Source organism: Salmo salar, chromosome 13 (genome assembly GCF_965601325.2).
Source record: "Salmo salar chromosome 13, fSalSal1, whole genome shotgun sequence".
Classification (NCBI taxonomy): domain Eukaryota; kingdom Metazoa; phylum Chordata; class Actinopteri; order Salmoniformes; family Salmonidae; genus Salmo; species Salmo salar.
The window spans coordinates 114,529,519-114,541,633 of NC_138303.1; positions in this window are offsets into that span (position 1 = coordinate 114,529,519).

Consider the following 12,115-nt stretch of genomic DNA (forward strand, 5'->3'; position numbering starts at 1 on the left):
TAGGCTAGGCTAGTAGGCTGAAAGCCATGGGCTAACATAGCAATACAGTAACCAGCACCACTAGTGGCAGCGGATTAGCATGCCGCCTGGCTAACAATGCTAATATTTAAACAGAAGCCATGTTGGATAAGGCCATGGGGGCCGCCATCTTAGATTGCATAACAACAACAACACTCGCCGGCGGCCATCTTAAGGCCTATGACAGGAATGGCTATCAGAGAGTTACATACAAGCTTTCAGTACAACCAGACATAAAGACACAACCACATCAAATCACATTTTATTGGCCACATACACGTGTTTAGCAGATGTTATTGCAGGTGTAGCAAAATGCTTGTGCTTCTAGTTCCGACAGTGCAGCAGTATCTAACAATTTCACAACAAATACCTAATACACACAAATCAATGTTAAGGAATTTAATTAAGAAAATATAAATATATGGATGATTTCAAGTCTGTGTATGTAGGCAGCAGCCTCTCTGTGCTAGTGAGCGCACTTTCGTCGGTCAGTGACATGCTAACACTAGCATGTGATGGGAGAGCCCAGGGCTTCAGTAGAAATGGTCCACGGGTGGTGGCTGTTGATGTGCAGGGCAGAGGTTTATGCTCTTCTCTCTGCCACTGCTTGCTAAAGACTGAGCCCAGACTGGGCTGGACTGTGCTTTTATACTTGTCCTGGTCCCACCTGCCTATTGGACAGATTCCCTGAGGAGATGCAGGTGGGCAGCGTCAAAGGTGGTGAAGGGCGGTCAAATATCCCAATCAGAGGTCAATGGATGTGGAATGGAACTAGCCTGTAAACAATGGGGACTGCTCTGCAGGGACAGGGAGTCAGCTAGTGTTGGAGGTAAGTAGGAAAATTGTTTGAAGATTTAGAGAGGGCTGTGAGTTTGTGTTCAGGAGAGGGACTGTAAGGGTTGTCTACAATAAACAAACACTACTACAAAATGATGTGGACACCTGCTCGTCAAACATCTCATCACAAAATCATGGACATTAATATGGAGTTGGTCCCTCCTTTTCCACTAAATGTTGGAACATTGCTGCTATAACAGCCTCCACTCTTCTGGGAAGGCTTTCCACTAGATGTTGGAACATTGCTGCTTTAACAGCCTCCACTCTTCTGGGAAGGCTTTCCACTAGATGTTGGAACGTTGTTGCGGGGACTTGCTTCCATTCAGCCACAAGAGCATTAGTATTGTCGGGTATGGATGTTGGGCGATTGGGCCTGGCTTGCATTCGGCGTTCAAATTCATCCCAAAGGTGTTCGATGGGGTTGAGGTCAGGACTCTGTGCAGGCCAGTCAAGTTCTTCCAAACCAATCTTGAAAAACCATTTCACTGGGGCTCAGCGGAAAAGGCGTCAATACTGGTTGATACCCAAGATGGCGCCGGAGAACAAGGCTAAAGTTTTACGTATTCCTAACCAATTGTGTTTTTGTTCGTTTCTTTGCATTGTGTGTAACTTCTTTTTTAACTTATTTTGTACATAATGTTGCTGCTACCGTCTCTTATGACCGAAAATAACTTCTGGGCATCAGAACCTCGATTACTCACCACAGACTGGCAGAATCCTTTTTTTCCTTTAACAAGTCCGACGAGTCCGACGTGAATTATATTTCCCAGATTCTCAGATTATATACTGCTTTCCCAGATCTCCGTCATTTGCCTAAAGAGAAGGCGGGAAAAAGGGGCCAGAGGGCGGGCTGCTAGCAAATGTGCAATCTTTGGAAAATAAAATCGATGGACTACGCGGAAGGTTAAACTACCAACGGGACATTCAAAACTGTAATATCTTATGCTTTAAGGAATAGCTGGCTGGTTACACACTGTATCGGCAGGATAAAACAGCAGCGTCTGATAAGACAAAGGGCGACAAACAATGTATTTTGTAAATAAAAGCTGTGCACGATATCTAAGAAACTCTCGAGGTTTTGCATGTCTGAGGTAGAGTAGCTCATGACAAGCTGTAGACCACACTATCTACCTAGAGAGTTTTCATCTGTATTTTTTGTAGCTGTCTACACACCACCACAGACTGATGCTGGCACTAAGACTGCACTGAATGAGCTGTGTTCAGCAAAAAGCAAACAGGAAAATGCTTAAATGCAGGAAAACTGAAATCCATCTTACAAAAATTCTATCAGCATGTTAAATGTGCAACCAGAGGCTAAATAACTCTGGACCACCTTTACTCCACACGCAGAGATACATACAAAGCTCTCCCTCGCCCTCCATTTGGCAAATCTGACCATAATTCTATCCTCCTGATTCCTGCTTACAAGCAAAAACTTAAACAGGAAGTACCAGTGACTCGGTCTATAAAAAAGTGGTCAGATGAAGCAGATGCTAAGCCACAAGCCTGTTTTGCTATCACAGACTGGAATATGTTCCAGGATTCATCCGATGGCAGTGAGGAGTACAATACATCAGTCATTGGCTTAATCAATAAGTGCATCGATGACATTGTCCCCACAGTGATCGTACATACATATCCCAACCAGAAGCCATGCATTACAGGCAACATCCTCACTGAGCTAAAGGCTAGAGCTGATGCTTTCAAGGAGCGGGACTCTAACCCGGAACCTTATAAGAAATCCCACTATTCTCTCCGACGAACCATCAAACAGGCAAAGCATCAATACAGGACTAAGATCGAATCGTACTACACCGTCTCTGATGCTCGTCGGATGTGGCAGGGCTTGCAAAACATTATAGACTACAAAGGGAAGCACAGCTGAGATCTGCCCAATGACACGAGTCTACCAGACGAGCTAAATAAATTATATTATCGCTTCGAGGCAAGTAACACTGAAATATGAATGAGAGCATCAGCTGTTCTGGATGACTGTGTGATCACGCGCTCCGCAGTCGATGAGAGAAAGACGTTTAAACAGGTCAACATTCACAAGGCCGCAGGGCCAGACGGATTACCAGGACGTGTACTCCGAGAATGCACTGACCAACTGACAAGTATCTTCACTGACATTTTCAACCTTTCCCTGTCCAAGTCTGTAATACCAACATATTTTAAGCAGACCACCATAGTCCCTGTGCCCAAGAACACTAAGGTAACTTGCCTAAATGATTACTAACCCGAAGCACTCACGTCTGTAGCCATGACGTTGAAAGACTGGTCATGGCTCACATCAACGCCATTATCCCAGAAACCCTAGACCCACTCCAAATTGCATACTGCCCCAACAGATCCACAGATGATGCAATCTTTATTGCAATCCACACTGCCCTTTCACACCAGGACAAAAGGATCACATATGTGAGAATGCTATTCATTGACTACAGCTCAGCGTTCAGCACCATAGTGCCCTCAATGCTCATCAATAAGCTAAGGACCCTGGGACTAAACACCTCCCTCTGCAACTGGATTCTGGACTTCCTGACAGGCCACCCCCAGGTGGTAAGGGTAGGTAACAACACCTCCGCCATGCTGATCCTCAACACGGGGGTCCCCCAGGGGTGCGTGCTCAGAGTCCTCCTGTACTCCCTATTCACTCACGACTGCGTGGCCAGGCATGACTCCAACACCATCAAGTTTGCTGACGACACAACAGTGGTAGGCCCCTCAGGGATGCATGCCTAGTCAGCTGCTGTACTCCCTGTTCACCCACCACTGCATGGCTAGAGCACAACTCCAACACCATCATTAAGTTTTGTTGACAACACAACAGCCTATAGGGAGGTGGTCAGAGAACTGGCCGTGTGGTGCCAGGACAACAACCTCTCCCTCAACGTGATCAAGATGAAGGAGATGATTGTGGACTACAGAAAAAGAGGACTGAGCACGCCCCCATTCTCATCAACGGGGCTGTAGTGGAGCAGGTTGAGAGCTTCAAGTTCCTTGGTGTCCACATCACCAACAAACTAACATGGTCCAAGCACACCAAGACAGTTGTGAAGAGGGCACGACAAAACGTATTCTCTCTCAGGAGACTAAAAGATTTTGCCTGGGTCCTCAGATCCTCAGAAGGTCCTACAGCTGCACCATCGAGAGCATCCTGACCGGTTGCATCACTGCCTGCTATGGCAACTGCTTGGCCTCCGACCCTAAGGCACTACAGATTGTAGTGTGTACAGCCCAATACATCACTGGGGCCAAGCTTCCTGCCATCCAGGACCTCTCTATCAAGAACCTCTATACCAGGCGGTGTCAGAGGAAGGCCCTAAAATTGTCCAAGACTCCAGCCACCCTAGTCATAGACAGCTACCTCAAAGCAAGCGGTACTGTAGTGCCAAGTCTAGGTCCAAGTGGCTTCTAAACAGCTTCTACCCCCAAGCCATAAGACTCCTGAACATCTAATTACATTTACATTTTAGTCATTTAGCAGACACTCTTATCCAGAGCAACTTACAGGAGTGAATGCATACATTTCATTTCATACATTATCATTTCATGCATTTTTTGTTGTTGTTGTATTGGCCCCCCTGTGGGAATCGAACCCACAACACTGGCGTTGCACACACCATGCTGGCGTTGCAAACACCATGCTCTACCAACTGAGCCACAGATGGCTACCCAGACAAATGGCTACCCCCCCCCCTCCTTCTACGCTGCTGCTACTCTCTGTTGTTATCTATGCATAGTCACTTTAATAACTCTACCTACATGTACATATTACTTTAATTACCTCGACACCGGTGCCCCCACACATTGACTCTGTACCGGTACCCCCTGTATATAGCCTCCACATTGACTCTGTACCGGTACCCCCTGTATATAGCCTCCACATTGACTCTGTACCGGTACCCCCTGTATATAGCCTCCACATTGACTCTGTACCGGTATCCCCTGTATATAGCCTCCACATTGACTCTGTACCGGTACCCCCTGTATATAGGCTCCACATTGACTCTGTACCGGTATCCCCTGTATATAGCCTCCACATTGACTCTGTACCGGTACCCCCTGTATATAGGCTCCACATTGACTCTGTACCGGTACCCCCTGTATATAGCCTCCACATTGACTCTGTACCGGTACCCCCTGTATATAGCCTCCACATTGACTCTGTACCGGTACCCCCTGTATATAGGCTCCACATTGACTCTGTACCGGTACCCCCTGTATATAGCCTCCACATTGACTCTGTACCGGTACCCCCTGTATATAGCCTCCACATTGACTCTGTACCTGTACCCCCTGTATATAGCCTCCACATTGACTCTGTACCTGTACCCCCTGTATATAGCCTCCACATTGACTCTGTACCGGTACCCCCTGTATATAGGCTCCACATTGACTCTGTACCGGTCCCCCCTGTATATAGCCTCCACATTGACTCTGTACCGGTACCCCCTGTACATAGCCTCCACATTGACTCTGTACCGGTACCCCCTGTATATAGGCTCCACATTGACTCTGTACCGGTACCCCCTGTATATAGCCTCCACATTGACTCTGTACCTGTACCCCCTGTATATAGCCTCCACATTGACTCTGTACCGGTACCCCCTGTATATAGGCTCCACATTGACTCTGTACCGGTATCCCCTGTATATAGCCTCCACATTGACTCTGTACCGGTACCCCCTGTATATAGGCTCCACATTGACTCTGTACCGGTACCCCCTGTATATAGCCTCCACATTGACTCTGTACCGGTACCCCCTGTATATAGGCTCCACATTGACTCTGTACCGGTACCCCCTGTATATAGCCTCCACATTGACTCTGTACCGGTACCCCCTGTATATAGCCTCCACATTGACTCTGTACCTGTACCCCCTGTATATAGCCTCCACATTGACTCTGTACCTGTACCCCCTGTATATAGCCTCCACATTGACTCTGTACCGGTACCCCCTGTATATAGGCTCCACATTGACTCTGTACCGGTCCCCCCTGTATATAGCCTCCACATTGACTCTGTACCGGTACCCCCTGTATATAGCCTCCACATTGACTCTGTACCGGTACCCCCTGTATATAGCCTCCACAGCTATAAACGGCCAGCTGTATGTTCTTAGTGTCGTTGTTGTCACGATTCCCACCGACGGTGGCGCCCCCTCCTGCTCGGGTGGCGCTCGGCGGTCGTCGTCACCGGCCTATTAGCTGCCACCGATTCCCTTTTGCTTTTCCCTTTTTTTATTTTGTGACACCTGTGGTCAATTAGCCATTAGAGGGGCTATTTAGTTTAGCTGGCCCGCTCCTGTTCGTGCGGGATTAATGATTGTTTCTTGTGTGACGGCTTGTGTTCATGTCGACGTTGTTGTACGCCGCATGTATTTTCTCCCCTGTGTGTGGGAACATTTGTTTTTTGTGGGTGTATATTAAAAACACCACTACCCTGTGTTCGCTGCTTCCTGCGCCTCATTCCTCCTCCACAATTACCAAGCCTTAACAGTTGTTCAGCCACGACTCGGTGAAAACATTTTTACAGTTTTTAATGTCCCGTTGGTAGGTTATACGTGATTTCAGTACATCCCATTTTGTTTTCCAACGTTAACTAACACTACGGATGGGCAGATTAGCCATTCGTCCCCTGAAATCTCAGTTTCTTTCTCTAGCGAATGACGAGGATGAGGGTCTGTTTGGTTGTTCGGAGTATATCCTTCCCATCCGACTCATAAAATAAAAAAAATCATAGAATTTGAGGTGAGCAGAGACGTTAGCAGCAACATTATGTACAAAATGTTTTTTATGTTTTATTATTATTATTATTTATTATTATTATTTATTATTTTTTTTATGTTTTTTTTTAAATGTTTTCATTATGCTACAAACAATGCAAAAAAACTAAAAAACAAGCGAAATAGGATAGTTGGTTGAGAGCCAATTAATGGTTAATAAATTTAATAAATTAACCATCCTTTCCGGCACCATATTCATCATGAAGTTGATAGTTACAGTCAGAAAGTATTTAGACTCCTTGACTTTTTCCACATTTTTGTTACGTTCTTATTCTAAATTGGATTAAATCATGTTTTTCCCTCATCAGTCTACACACAATAACCCATAATGACAAAACAAAAAAATGTTTTACTCAGTACTTTGTTGTAGCACCTCTGGCAGTGATTACAGCCTCGAGTCTTCTTGGGTATGACGCTACAAGTTTGGCACACATGTATTTGGGTAGTTTCTCCCATTCTTCTCTGCAGATCCTCTCAAGCTCTGTCAGGTTGGATGGGGAGCGTCGCTGCACAGCTATTTTCAGGTCTCTCCAGAGATGTTCGATTGGGTTCAAGTCCAGGCTCTGGCTGTGCCACTCAAGGACATTCAGAATCCACTCCTGCGTTATCTTGGCTGTGTGCTTAGGGTCGTTGTCCTGATGGAAGGTGAACCTTCACCCCAGTCTGAGTTCTCTGGAGCAGGTTTTCATCAAAGATCTCTCTGTGCTCCATTAAACATTTCCTCGATCCTGACTAGTCTCCCAGTCCCTGCCACTGATAAACATTGCCACAGCATGATGCTGCCACCTCCATGCTTCACCGTAGGGATGGTGCCAGGTTTCCAGATATTATGTTTTGTATTCAGGCCAAAGAGTTCAATCTTGGTTTCATCAGACCAGAGAATCTTGTTTCTCATGTTCTAACAGTCCTTTAGGTGCCTTTTGGCAAACTCCAAGCGAGCTGGCATGTGCCTTTTACTGCTGAGTGGCTTCCGTCTGGCCACTCTACCACAAAGACCTGATTGGTGGAGTGATGCAGAGAGGGTTGTCCATCCAGAAGTTTCTCCCATCACTTTCCAAACGAACTGTATATTTATACTACGGACTCCGACATTGTTTGTCCTAATATTTATATATTTCTAGATTTGTGTGTACTGTTGTGAATTGTTAGATATTACTACACTGTTGGAGCTAGGAACACAAGCATTTCGCTACACCCACAATAACATCTGCTAAACATGTGACCAATAACATCTCTCTCTCTCTCTCTCTCTCTCTCTCTCTCTCTCTCTCTCTCTCTCTCTCTCTCTCTCTCTCTCTCTCTCTCTCTCTCTCTTCTCTCTCTCTCTCTCTCTCTCTCTCTCTCTCTCAGAAGGCGGCTGGTCGGTACGGTGCCAGGGATCATCTCAGTTTAGCCCTCTCTCTCTCAGGGAAGGTGTGGGAGTGAGTTTGACTGTTCTCTCAACAGTTTAGATCAGCACAAGGGTCTGACCTGACCAAGGCCAAACTCTGCAGGCTCCACTGTAAACAGACTCAGCTCTCTGCTGTCACTGTTTCACAAGCATTTTTAATACATTTGTCCTGATCTTGTCCGCATTCTGATTGTGCCCATATTTTCTAAAATGTGTCTACACATGGTATTAAAATATGTTATATTAAAATGTGTCTGTTATCTGTCCAGTGTGTTCTGACCAGATTTGCTGGTCCCTACCTGTATGCAAATTGTTTGACAGCCATTCAATCAAAATAGTTTGTATGTATTTATTTACTGTATTTTAAGACAGGTGCATCAATGACTTTAGAAGGTGGGATACTGATGATTTAAATGGTTTCCCTGTCCAGATCCATCTACACTGATATCAAGACACAATGTGTGTCTAACTACCTGCGGATGTGGTCAGGAAGATCTTTTATTTTTATTTAACTAGTCAACTCAGTTAAGAACAAATTCTTATTTACAATTACGACCTACCCTGGCCAAACCCTAACCCAGACAACACGTGGCCAATTGATCACAGTCGGATCACAATGCGTCTTTTAATTGTCTACACCTGTCTAAAATGGTGGACACAATCAGAATGTGGAAATAATCCGGACAATGGCCTCATGTTAGAACCAGGTATAAACGGGCTACTGTTTTAGCCCCTTTCTCAGTCCCAGCTCCCGACACCTCAGTCGTAATAGCGGTATTATGACAGGCACATTTACGTTAGTGGTCTGATGTCTGAAAATCCCTAGTTGACTGGGATTCAGGAGGAGTCAGGAAGGCTTAACCGGGAGGAAGGACTATGTGGACCTCTCTGGAACGTGCTGCAGGGACCTTGGGTGAGCGTCCTAAATGGCACCTAATTCCCTATTTAGTGCAGTGTGGCCCAGAGAGCTCTGTGTAAAAGTACTGCAATATGAGAGGAATAGAGTGCCAATTGGGACAAACAGCCTGAGTCTTTAATGGATAAACCAGCAGGATGTCATTCAGGTCAGGAAGAATTGAGGGTTTGAGATCGTCCAAGTCCCTGTTTCATCTCCTATCGGCCTGTCTGCCTGCTTGTGTGCCTGTCTGTCTCTCTGTCTGTCTGTCTGCTTCCCTGCGTGTCGGTATTGTGGGTCTGTGTCTTCTGTAGTGAGTTGGCTGGAAGCTGGGGGAGGAGAGAGGGAGGAGGAGGATCTGGAAGCTGGGGGAGGAGAGAGGGAGGAGAAGGAAGGCGAGGAGAGGAGTGGGGGAGTCTTGGTTTGTTTTCTCAGGCCGGTAGCTTAAAGGTTCTCCCTTTTCTTTGAAATGTTATATTTTTCTTTCTCTCTCCCCATTTCGGACCACTAAATCTGAGTGATTCCTTATGGCTGAGTATGTTGCCTTTTCTCCACTTTATGAAGCCACAAATTGCATAGTGACAAAAAGATAACAGAAATGTAGTTTCTGGATCGTGTGTGTTTGCTTACTCAAATGTTTCATTGTGTCGACATTGAAGTTAAACTCTGAGAAACTGGAAGAGAGAGCACATGCTAGAACAGTTGTGCCCAAGCTTTTCTATGAGGAAAGAAAACTTTATTGAACCGAGGATGATTGTGGTGAAACAGCGCCATCTATCTTTCATGATCCATAACAAACATGTAACAAACATGAAGACTATGCAGCTGTGTACAATACAATAACTAGGATTTACTGGTTGCAAATACAGTCTCAGCCTAAATATGACACCCTATTCCCTATTTAGTGCATGACTTTTGACCAGGGCCTATAAACGAACATTGCTGATGCAAAGGTCCATCTATATGCAAATGACCCATCATCTATAGCTCTGCTCCCACACGTGATGTGGCATTTAGTGTTGTCCAGGCATTACCTGTTTCAGCTTCATTATGTCTTAAATGCTGACAAAACTAAAACTAATGGCATTCTCAAGATCAAGGAAGCTAGTCTGCCTCAGATGGTCTTAGCAGAAGAAGCCAATAGAGGTTCAGTCATCATAAAATGATTTTACCTCGAAGCTGTCTTTTAATTCCCACATTCAACACCTTACTAAAAAAGCTTAAGCTGGGCTTTTACTTCAGGAACAAGTAATTTCAATATATAAAAGACCTTGTTGGAGCTTGGAGTTGTTCTTGTTGGAGCTTGGAGTTGACCTTGTTGGAGCTTGGAGCTGGCCTTGTTGGAGCTTGGAGTTGACCTTGTTGGAGCTTGGAGTTGACCTTGTTGGAGCTTGGAGCTGGCCTTGTTGGAGCTTGGAGCTGGCCTTGTTGGAGCTTGGAGTTGTTCTTGTTGGAGCTTGGAGCTGGCCTTGTTGGAGCTTGGAGCTGGCCTTGTTGGAGCTTGGGGTTGTTCTTGTTGGAGCTTGGAGCTGGCCTTGTTGGAGCTTGGAGTTGACCTTGTTGGAGCTTGGAGCTGGCCTTGTTGGAGCTTGGAGCTGGCCTTGTTGGAGCTTGGAGCTGGCCTTGTTGGAGCTTGGGGTTGTTCTTGTTGGAGCTTGGAGCTGGCCTTGTTGGAGCTTGGAGTTGACCTTGTTGGAGCTTGGAGTTGACCTTGTTGGAGCTTGGAGTTGACCTTTTTGCTTTTGTTGGATATGATGATATTCTGTACATGACTGAGAGTTAGTTTGATCACCCCGACATAGTCAGGCTGCTACAGTAGGTGAGTTAGTTTGACCACCACCACATTGGCTACTAGGTGAGTTAGTTTGATCACCCCAGCATAGTCAGGCTGCTACAGTAGGTGAGTTAGTTTGACCACCACCACATTGGCTACTAGGTGAGTTAGTTTGATCACCCCAGCATAGTCGGGCTGATAGGTGAGTTAGTTTGATCACCCCAGCATAGTTGGGCTGATAGGTGAGTTAGTTTGATCACCCCAGCATAGTCGGGCTGATAGGTGAGTTAGTTAGTTAGTTTGTTCATTTGATGTGTACATGTTATCATATTCATTCAGGCAACATTCTGCATCTTGGTCATGTTACTGTGCAGTGCCTTCAGAAAGTATTCACACCGCTTGACTTTTTTCACATTTTGTTGTGTTACAGACTGAATTTTTCAAACATATGACTATTTTACACCATTTTAAAGACAAGACTCTCCTTTATCTAACCACATTGTCCGATTTCAAAAAGGCTTTACAATGAAAGCAAAACATTAGATTATGTCAGGAGAGTACCCTCCCAAAAATAATCACACAGCCATTTTCCAAGCAAGCATATATGTCAGATAAACCCAAACCACAGCTAAATGCAGCACTAACCTTTGATGATCTTCATCAGATGACACTCTTATGACATTATGTTAAACAATACATGCATGTTTTGTTCAATCAAGTTCATATTTATATCAAAAACCAGCTTTTTACATTAGCATGTGATGTTCAGAACTAGCATACCCACCGAAAACTTCCGGTGAATTTACTAAATTACTCACGATAAACGTTGACAAAATACATAACAATTATTTTAAGAATTATAGATACAGAACTCCTTTATGCAATCGCTATGTCCGATTTTAAAATAGCTTTTAGGCGAAAGCACATTTTGCAATATTCTAGGTACATAGCTCGGCCATCACGGCTAGCTATTTTGACATCCGCCAACTTCGGGGTCACGTAAACTCGGAATTACTATTAGAACAATTGGATTACCTTTGCTGTTCTTCGTCAGAATGCACTCCCAGGACTTCTACTTCAACAACAAATGTTGTTTTGGTTCCAAATAATCCATAGTTATATCCAAATACCACCGTTTTGTTCATGCGTTCAGGTAACTATCCAAACGGTGACGCGCGAGCGCATTTCGTGACAAAAAAATTCAAAATATTCCATTACCGTACTTAGAAGCATGTCAAACGCTGTTTAAAATCAATTTTTATGCTACTTTTCTCATAAAATAGCGATAATATTCCAACCGGGCAACGTTGTATTCATTCAAAGGCTGAAAGAAAAAAATGGAGAAGTCTCGTGAATGCACATCTCAGTCTCACTGTCCCCAGGCGACCACTTACAAACAGAGCTGTTGT